A 10781-nucleotide genomic window follows, 5' to 3' on the forward strand; every position below is an offset into this window, starting at 1 on the left:
TTTAAATGTTCATTATGAGAACTGTGGAGCTTGATTCTCACATAACTTACGGTGGAATTCAGGTGAGAGAATTTCCACTGAGGTCAGGGAGTATTAGTGAAAAAATTATATATGTAGGACCAGACTTTGTGCCCCTCTAACTTAATGAATATTCCCTAATCCAGGTTGTAAAGCTAGATAAGAAAGCTAAATTCACACAGTGCTCATATGTATTTGAATTTGTTACAAAGATCTAGCTCAGCCATAAGAAACAAGTGCATCTGCTTAATGGGTCTTTTGCATCTAGAGGGTTTCTTGACTTTGTGGTGTTTAATATGTAGAAAATGAAAAATATATATCCTGTTTCTTTAATTGAATTTGTAAAACAAAACAAACCAACCAACCTAAAAAATCAAAACAAACAAACAAATAACAACAAAAAAACAGTGTTGCTTGTTAGGGAACAAGGATCTTACAAGAGCGGTGTTCTTTATTCACAGTGAGAATGGAATCTATCCAAGAAAGTCTCATACCAAACCAGAACATCCAAAAATGAAAAGTGCATTTTAAATTTGAAGTATTTTAAAACACAGTTGAAATGGGAAGCAATGCTTCCCAGTCTGGGTTAGCATCTTGTAGACTGTATTCACAAAGTCATTCAGAAGTTTTAAAATGGTGGACAGATGCACAAAGTAAGTAAGTAAAGTTAAACCATTCCCTTTTGGTACCGAGCAACAGTTTTATTGTCTCCATGAAATCCCTCTTTAGCAAGCCTCCCAGGAACCACCATTACATTATCTCTTCACCTGATCAGAAAGCGCCTTCTCCAAAGTCCCTGACCATGACTCCTTGGCCAAGTTGTCCTCTGTAACAAGTTATACCAAATTCTCATACAAGAACCACCATAAGGATGGAAGGTGTGGGTAAAATTTTGAATTCAGAATCAAATTTTTGTTTTGGCTCCATGTCTATTAGGAACTCTATTAGAAGAAGAAAACCATATTTCATTTTTGCAATTCAGTTGAAGTAAATGAGAGATCTTGATGATTTCCACAGGATTAGGAATGTCTACAGATAAATGGGGGCATTTAATTTCCAGTCAGTCAAGACTGACACTGCCCAGAATTGATGACTAGAGGGTTTTTTTGGTAATTGTCTTGTAAGTAAATGTATTAGAACAATGGTCGAGGGCAATAGCAAGGGTTAACTGATTTTTAAAAGCCTGTTTGTGACAAAGTTGCCTACTGTGTCTGATACAGACTGGGAAATTGAAGACATGTTACCACAGTGTCCCATAACATGACCAGTGTCCCTGGAGAGAAGGGACTCTGCAGGTCACAGTGCCCAACTGCAGGGCCCTGGGATTTCCAGCTCTGGGGAACAGACCAAATTAGGAGGCCTGGTAAAAGCCCAGATCAGGATGTGTGAATGTGATGGATCTGTGAAACAAAAGAATATGCTGACAGGACAGAACATGGACATTATGATGACCACATGCACTGAGTTGAGAGCAAAAAGGACTGAAAAGTAGGGTTTTTTTGTCTGACAAAATCCTAACTAGTTATTAATTGGCAAAACTGTAAGGGCACCCTGCAAAGATAGTGGTGACTTTCATTCTGCAACTGACTTCCATCCTTCCATAACGGCAGTCAGTAGGGTTTTCCTGTGGTTTTTTAAAATAATTTTTAAAGACTAAAAGAATTTTAAGTTATGATATAATAGTAGTCTTGTAATGAAGTTTATAATTACCTATGGGCGTATGGTTTTAATGAACATACCAACTATGTTTGGTATAGTTCATGATATATGTATGTATGTGTATATATATATAATATGCACATGCGTGCGCACACACACACAAATGGTCAATAAATGAAATGCCAATTTGATTAATTGAAATGAGGATGCTCTGTAGACTTATCTACTGCTTATTAAATTTAAACTGATTCCTCTTTAGCCTACAGAGCGTGTTCGGAATGATTGCTATTCCTCAGATGGTCGTGTTAATGCATGAACAAACAAACAAAAATTAGACCCATGTTCTGGTACTTATTATTACATTGGGATTTCACTTATGAATCATTGTGGATAGGCTGGAGAAAAAATGGGTTTTTCGGTTCTCTTGATGTGTTAGTCCTTCAATATAATAATAACATCACGGTCCCATTTAGACAGAAGCACCCTTCTGGGTCATGAGATGCCCTAAACATTGTATCTAAAAATGATTGGGAGTGACAGGCACCTCAGGGGTTGCAGATTCTTTATTACTAGCCTCTCTGCATTTAACAGTATGTCGGAGCTATTCAACCTCCCTACATGCTTCTAGAAGACTGGTCTCAGAGTTGCTGTCCTAACTTGGGTGCAATTAGTTGCTAAATTTGAGTTAAGCAGATAACTGGTTGTAGCATGTATCTTAGGAGATATGGGTCTGAAAATAACCTCCTTCTTACCCAAGCTGATTTTCATGGCAGGAGGTGTGGTTTTGGACCAACTGCACCATTACTCCTTGCCATTAGAGATCATAAGCTTGGGACACCCCTGCATTAGCAAATGCAAGTCAAATGCCCACAAGTCCAGCCAGGGATGACAATCAGCTAATTCTTGACTCCAGCCCCAGGACTGTACCCAAGGACTTGAATTGGCCAATTGCCAGTCTGCAGCTAAGCGTGACAATCAGCTGATTGTTGGCGTAGCTTCAGATGGTAACAGAACCACTTCAAGTCCCTAGTGTGATCCTGGGGCCAGAGGTCCCTCTCCTCCCTTTTGCTGTGCTCCTCCTACCTCTCTGTAGCATCTGGCCAGGACTGGAAGTCAGCTGATTGTCAGCCGTTGGGCCAGGATTGCACTGGGGCTGGTTGCAGACCCTACTGTAGTCTGGGCCCCAGAATCAATAATCAGCTGATTGTTAACCCCAGTCACATTTAAATTGAATGTGCCATACAACTGAGCCATAAACATTTTCTGCATTATATGTGGAGCATTTTTGTGACTCATTTTATGACACATGTAGCACCTTTGCCATTTATCCTGTAATTAATGCGTTCAAATTGGATTTTGATGGACTGTAACTGAATCCTTTCTCCAACCTCTTGACCCACAGCTGCTGTATCACCATGGAAGCACCTAATTGTTTGACAAAAAAGTACCTTATTGTTTGCCTTGAAGACTTCTAGGGGCTTAGAATTGTTCCTTTGAGCATGTCCAGTATAATAATTTAAAGATGCTCCTTAAATAGAAGGAACACAGAGGTTGGTAACTGGGAGATGGTCTCTCAGTTAGGCAGTAGCTAGCCAGAGACCAATGGACTGCAGAGCCTACCTACTGCTCTCCAATTAAAGTTTCTTTGAGGGGTAGTTTTTCTTGTTCATTGTGTGCCTGTATTCATACAACTCAGTGATCGCTACATCTGGAAATGAACAGCCCGGTGCCTCCTTCCCAGCTAAGCCTGATCTGGATTCCAAGATTAGGCCTTTCTCCACCTAAGTCCCCTGATGGTTTCTATCCAGCAGGCGTTCTTACTGAATGCCTAAATCATAGTATGGGATCAGACACCCCAGAAAATACCTGAACGCTTGTAAGTTGGTTTTTTTTTTTTAATTAGAAAGGCATCCCTGCCATTTTATTTATAAAATATTCTAGTGTTTTGCAAATGTGCCCAGTGTTATGAATCACTGCTGCACTGGGTATGAGTCACCTCACTGGCTACTTTACTGGCAGGTAACGGACCCTGCCCCAGACCAATAGGAAGAGTTGCAGTGAACTGGTCAAGACCCTAACCACTAGGGTGAACATTCACATCTCAGTTGCTGGAACCCAGGAATTGGGAGACGCAGGTTCATTCTCTCCTTAAACTTGAAAGGTTTCCAACCAACATCTCCCACCTCACAGTAGAGTGCCCTCCATAACCAATTATGATGTAACATGCTCTAAGCATGGGTATTCCTCATAGCTTCTCTGTAGAAAAGACTTCCAGGCCATGTCAAGCAACACAAAAATTTGAATATTGCATAGTTAAATAGCAAGTGAATGCAAATTGTGAGGCCTCTTCATCAGATTTAAACTTCAAATAAATTTAAGGAAGTATCTTCTTGGGAAAGCAATGTAAATAAATGGAGCTAATTTAAATCAAATATTCAATGTTCACTAAGACTCATTATTCAGTAAGATTTTCTAATTATAATCCGTAGAGCCAAAACTGTTGCTCCTAGTGAAATAAATAGCAAAAATTGTAGTGGAAATGTTTTTTAGAAACACTTCCTGGTATGTAAACAGTCATGTTTTCATTCTGTAAAGTTTTGGTCCATAGCATTCACATATGAGTCTACTTAGAGGTAAAAAAAATCAGTTTTCAATTAAATCAGGTGCCTTCACAGAAAGGGTGGGTAGTGCTCTCCATGTCAATTTTCCGAACTCTTCTTTCAGCTGATCAAATGCTGCCCTCTTTCTCAATGATTTTTAGTAGAAAGTAAGCAACTTTGTTTTCCAAAGTTCTTCCCCATCTTTGCTGCCTTCCTAATGCATTTTAATTCCTTTCAAAATATTAATCTCATTTGGTCGTCCCCAGGACACCAGCACATGCCCGCCCAACCTAATGCCAACCAGAGCCAGCCTGCCAAATGATTTTCATTTTTGCTCTGTTTAATTTATGAATGACCAGGATGGAAAACACAATACAAAGAGGACCCAGCCGGTACTGCAGAGAAGTAATAGAGAGGCACAGCTGAAAGAAAAACAGTGTGAGCTATTCTTTTATTGTGAAGAGGAAAATCATTTAATCCGTTTCCTGACATGAAAGGCGAGAAAGATGAGAGTAGAGCCTAACGCATAATATAAAGGAGAAATGGGGGGGGAAAGAATGGGGTAGAAACATTCCCAATGTCAAAGAGGAAATGCAAGAGAGAACTTTAAAAGAAGCAGGAAACATTTCACTTACCAGGGCTTTCTAAAAGCTGTCATGGTGGGAAACATAGGAAAACTCAAATGCAATTGCAGTTACTTTGTATGACTAAAATTTGAAAGTCTTGACAGCATGCACCTTTCGCATCATTATTATTAATTATTCATTCAGTCCCATCAGTGTGCAGTGTATTTACAGAAGGCAGAGATGCATGGACCCTCCTCCATTGAAGAGCAACAATATTAAAGAGGGTAATTTTAGTACTGCTGTTGCCATTGAGACTTGCTGCAGCTTGCTGAGAAGTAAAACAAAGGTTTTAGAGATGCAGGCAGAAAACAAATCTTGTAGAATTAAACACATGTATTATGCATAAAAGAAATGTCCCTTTTACAGCATTAAAAATAAAGCCCCTGCTTTATGTTTATATTACTTTTAACCTGTCTCCTCTGCACATCTGCCAAAAAACCTTCATATGGATTTACGTGAGGATGGCAGGAGATTTTGAGTGGTGTGCCACAGGGGTCTGTCCTGGACCCAGTGTTGTTCAGTGTATTTACTAATTATCTAGATGCTGGAATAGTGTTTCTTGAGCAGATTTTCAGATGACACAACCCTGGGAAGGATTGTGAACACATGGGAGCACAACTGAGAAGGATCTTGACAGATTGGAAAGCTGGTTTAAAGATAAAAGGATGAAGTTTAGTGCTGACAAATGTGAGGTGCTACAGCTCCAGAAGAATAATCAAAACTACAAGTACAAATTGGGTGCCACCTGGCTGGATGACTGCACTACGGAGACGGATCTAGGAGATCTGCTGGATCAGACTTCATATGAGTCTACAGTGTGATGCAGCTGAACAAAAGGCAAAAGCATCTTTGGGCTGCATGAATAGGATCATGACATGCAAAACACAAGAGGTGATAATGCCTCTTTACTCAGCATTGGTTGGGCCTCATCTAGAGTATTGTGTGCAGTTTTTGGGCTCCACATTTTCAAAAGGACATGGAGAAGTTGGAGAGGTTGCTGAGGTGGGTGACAAAAATGATAAAGAGCTTAGAAGGCAAGCCATATGAGGGAAGATTGAAAGAAATAGGCACATTCAGCCTGCTGCAAAGGGAATTAAGAGGGGACATGATAGCAGCCTTCAATTATCTGCAGAGCAGCCCTAAAGAAAAGGGACAACTTTTCTTTTTCGCTGCAGAGAGCAGGAAATGCCAGTGACCTGCAGTCGCAACAAAGGCCAATATCAGGCCTTTGCAACAAAGGCCAGAGTTTCAATATCAGGAACAACTTCTTCAGTGTTAAAAGGGTGAGGCAGTGGAATAGACTGCCTAGGGAAGCTGTGGACCCTCCACCACTGGAGGCATTCAAGAAGAGGTTGGGCAACCACTGGTTGGGGCTGATTTAGGAGCAGCTATACCTGTCTTCTACAATGGGCTTTTCCCATGCTTCTGGGTTTTACTGGTTGCTTCATAAGGACAGGAAAAATTCCCCCCCCTTTCTGTTGTGATATTTCAGGGTTTTGTGGGGTTTTGGGTTTTTGGGTTTTTTTTGCCTTCCTGAGAAGCACTGGATGTTGGGCTGCAGCCAAGGCTGGGGTGTGACAGTGCTCCTGCTAGGACTAAAACCCGGAGGTTCTTGGATAGAGGGTCTTGCCCCTCTGGTCAGGGTCAAACCGATTCCCAGTCTTGGGGTCAAGAAGGGGTTTTACTCAATGGTCAGATTGATACAGATCACCGGGTTTCTGTCTCCCTCTGCAGCATGGGGCATGGCCCTTTTGCTTGGATCTCGCAGGACACTAGCTGATGTCCCTTTGGTTTACCTGCGGCAGTTTAGGGTGTTATGCCTTGTGCTTGTGTGACAGGGTTGGCTGTAATTTTAGTTGTAGGTTAGACAAGGATTTGTATGTGAAGTTTTGGACACTTTGGGCACAGGGTCAGAAGAGATGACCTTCAGGTTTCCCTTCCAGCCCTATGATTTTATGTATCCTTTATATTGTAGACCAGGTGTTAGGACGTATTGGGAGATTTCACATCCCACTGGGTGACGCCAGGGTCCTGACTTGATTTTGGTTCAGGCCAGGACTTTCATACTTTGCTGGGAGCTTGCCTGGGCTAAGCTTATGTTAAAACTGAAGTCCCAGTCTTGCCTCACTGAAGGCAACACAAGTTTTGTCATTGACCCCATGGGGATTGGGGTCTGGGAATCTTTCCTGGGAATCTACAATTTTTATCGCAGACCAATTCACTTCCAAACAAATCGCTAATCGTATTTTTGTTGTATGTTAAAAAAATCCAACCTTTCTGCTAATGCAATAGAAATATTACCAACCTTGGCATTCATGAGATCTTTGCAAGTGCTATTTGAATGCTTATTCTTTTGTTTTATACCAACCAAACTGATTATGTTTATGGTTTGAATTATTGTGCTCTGCTTTTCAGATGTGATGACACTCTTGAGAAAGGTATATAATACTTCTCTGATTATTTAAAAAAAAAAAAAGAGAAAAAAGAGATGGTTTATTTTAGAAGTTTAGAAATAGGAAAACATAATCACAGTTAGTCTAAACCCTAATTCTGTAGTCTCTACTCAGACAAGATTTGAGTTGAAGCTGATGGGATTTTTTCTTTAGAAAAATCTGCTGAATAGCCTTTCTGGGACATTGTTGAAACTATGAGTCTTTTGCAGCCTCAAAGGGGGGGGGGGGTCATGAAATTAATATAAAGCCTAATTCACTTTGTAGAACAAGCCTCACTGCTGACCTGATCAGGTGTGTGTAGATAGGACTTTTTGTGAATTCTGTAGAGAAATGTGAGGCTTTCCATCTGACATTTTCCATTTTAAAAGTTCATATACCTTATTTCTGAGAAACTATTCCTTCCCCTAAAACTGTTGTTTTATCTTGGACTAAAAGCATTTGAGCAAAACTTCTGTTCTAAAAAAAAACTTCACATAGACACAAGAATTTAGGAAATGATACGAAATTCAGCAGGAAATAAGGAAGGAAAACTTGTGGTTAGAAAACAGACTATTTAGTTCACAAGTCCTGAATTCAAAACAAGTTATGATGGGCGGTGACACGCAACCATTCAGTTTGAGGAAGACTTGAATTTTATGGATGGTATTTTAGTAAAACATAAGTAATACATCAGTTGAATTAGGCATCTCAGCATACGCAGACATCTCAGGTATCAATAGCCATTGCTGCTATTAACAGTTTGCATGAGATGAGGCATTGTTTCTATAAGCACACTCTATTATTATTTTGTCTGTCTGTCTGTCTATCTATCTAGCTATCATTTTAAAGAGTTCATAGGCACAAGTAGAATTGTGTGTGTTTAAGCGTGCAGGGTATATAGCTCTGGAAAAGCTCTTGGCACTAATTATAACAAATTACTTGACCAAGGTCGAGAACTTGTATTGCTTTAAAATGAACAAAGTTTGAGAGAAAAACTATGAAATGGATTGAAGCCTTTTAGTTTATTACAGTACATTTTGAAGTTAATGCAAGTCCTTTGTTTTATATGCTGTGAACAAAGGAATTCTGTGTGGAGACATTTTTCAGCTAGCATTTTAGTTTGATAGAGATATTACTAGTATCCAGATCTGATGCTAGGATTATGCACACAGGGTATGGTTACTGATATTTGACTTACTGGGATTGCCACTGTGTACCTTTCCTAAACGTACTCAGAGGTTTGAGTTCTGTGGCTGGGCTTTATCTGAATGTAAGGTGCAAACTTTTCCAGCTTTTCATAGAAATCTTTTTAGATGGAGAGAGAAAAAGAAAAAAAGATTCCTTTAAAGGACAGTTTCTTTGATAGCAAAGTCTCAGCTTAATCTTTAAAAATGATATTGATTTTGTCTGCATGCCAGTTTTTTGCCAGTCTCAATCTGGTTATCACTTCAGACACTACGATCCCTTGATAGAGTAAGCGCATTGTGTGAGAACGAAGAGGAGGCAAAGGCAGAAACAAAGATATCTCACACCAATGGGTGCTTTTGATAGGACAAGATCAGTACCTGAAACAAAAATATAACATCCTTACCCCTTTATTTTTAACAAGTCCCTAGATGGATAATGAAAAAGCTTAAGAAAAAGACCTCCTAAATGTCAGTTCATCTGAAATAAAACATTCTGGAAGTTTTATCATTTTCTAAAAATAAATGATCCCTGCAAGATAGGGAAAAGGATGATCTCTACTGCCAGCAGGGTGCCTTTTAAGTAGTAGAAATCAAACTGTAGCAAAAATGTATAGATTTTGTGTGAGTTCTGTGTAGCCTAATCATCAGCACGTGTTACTGACCCCCTCTCTGTCAGCCCACAGAGGATATGAGTTGTTCCAGTCTCCAGCTATGGAGGCTTGGACTATTTGCTGCACCAGTGAATAATTTTGGGATTGAAGGTCCCTGGTTCAGCCTCTGACATTGCAACTGTCATATGTTTCATTTTGGCATGTTTAAGCTATCGTATGAACATTTTATACTGTGCATGAGAGAGAATGCATTCATTATGGTACGTATGCAGTTTGAAGGAACCAGTGAAGAGCTTGTGTCATTACGTGTTACATGTAGACCTACTAACTCAGTGGGATGTTAAGCAGTGTTAGTTAGAACATGAGCAGTCACAATTTTAGGGCTAATACTACTTCTTGCCTTCACGGTTCTGGCTTGCCACCGGAGGGCTGGTAAGCAGGCCCATGGCCAGGGTACCTGGGCTCTATTCTTGCTTTGGGTGGCTGGAGGAGAAGGCTAGGAGAAGTGCATTTTGGGATTCTGGAGGCCTGCACATTTCTTATCTCTGTGGAGAAGACTGAATTTATCCTAACATGAGCTAGGTACTAGAGCTCAGAATTAACCTTTGCTTGAAGTGGTGTAACTTTGAGGGCATGGACAGAAATGACATTTGTCTTGCGATTGGCCCCTTGAAAACAGTCTAAAGCCCATGCACAAGCAGAAAAGTGTGGCTGCATAGCCCCCTGATCAGGCAACAAATTAACCCTCATTGTATGAGGGTTCAAATGAAACCTCTCCTAAGTGGAGCAACTTAATTTCTGGCTGCTCTGGCTGCAGCACAGTGAGCTGCAGCTGATGTCTCTGGGTGGGAGGGGGAGAAAGCAAGGGAGAGAGGTCCCTTTTGGGATTTTCTCAGCCCCATTGGAGTTGGGGGTGGCTTGGAGCCCTTTACCTTGGGCAAGGCTCCAATCTACCCCCTACTCCAATGGCGTGGAGAACCCCAGAAGATCTCCCTCCCCTTCCACTACTCTCCCCTCCCATACAGACACAGCAATGTAGCTGAGGTGGAAAGGGAAAGATGTAGCTTCTCTCATTGGATTGACTCCAAATTGGAGCCAATCCTCCACCCTCTCAATCCAACAGCTAACATGTGTTTGATTGGAGGGATCGGTCTAACTCATGACGAATTTTATGAATCGCCATGAGTTCAACCTAGGAGCGGCACTTCTGTCTGTGCCCTGACATGCTCAGAGGACACTTAGCATGAGTTAATGAGCTTTAATGTGCAGATACTTAGGGCATTTTTACACATGCTCAGGGGTGGGGGGAAAGAGTGCTTTAATTAGAATGGCTCCGAGAACCACTCCAATGAAAGCGCGTGGAGCATCTTATGTATCAGCATCCCCAGATTTCAAAATGGCAGCAGGGGCACTTTATCTACAGCTCGTTCTAAGCACCTGCTTTAGCACCTTGAAGTGTGGGGACACTGATACATGAGATGCAGAGGCTGGCTGGAGGGGAGTTACTATGCTTCAGCAGACTCAATTTTCATAGATTTCATAGACTTTAGGGCTGGAAGGGACATCGGGAGATCATCGAGTCCAGCCCCCTGCCCAAAGGGCAGGAAGTCAGCTGGGGTCATAGGATCCCAGGAAGATAAGCATCCAA

Source organism: Crocodylus porosus, unplaced genomic scaffold (genome assembly GCF_001723895.1).
Source record: "Crocodylus porosus isolate Cpor-Errol unplaced genomic scaffold, CroPor_comp1, whole genome shotgun sequence".
Classification (NCBI taxonomy): domain Eukaryota; kingdom Metazoa; phylum Chordata; order Crocodylia; family Crocodylidae; genus Crocodylus; species Crocodylus porosus.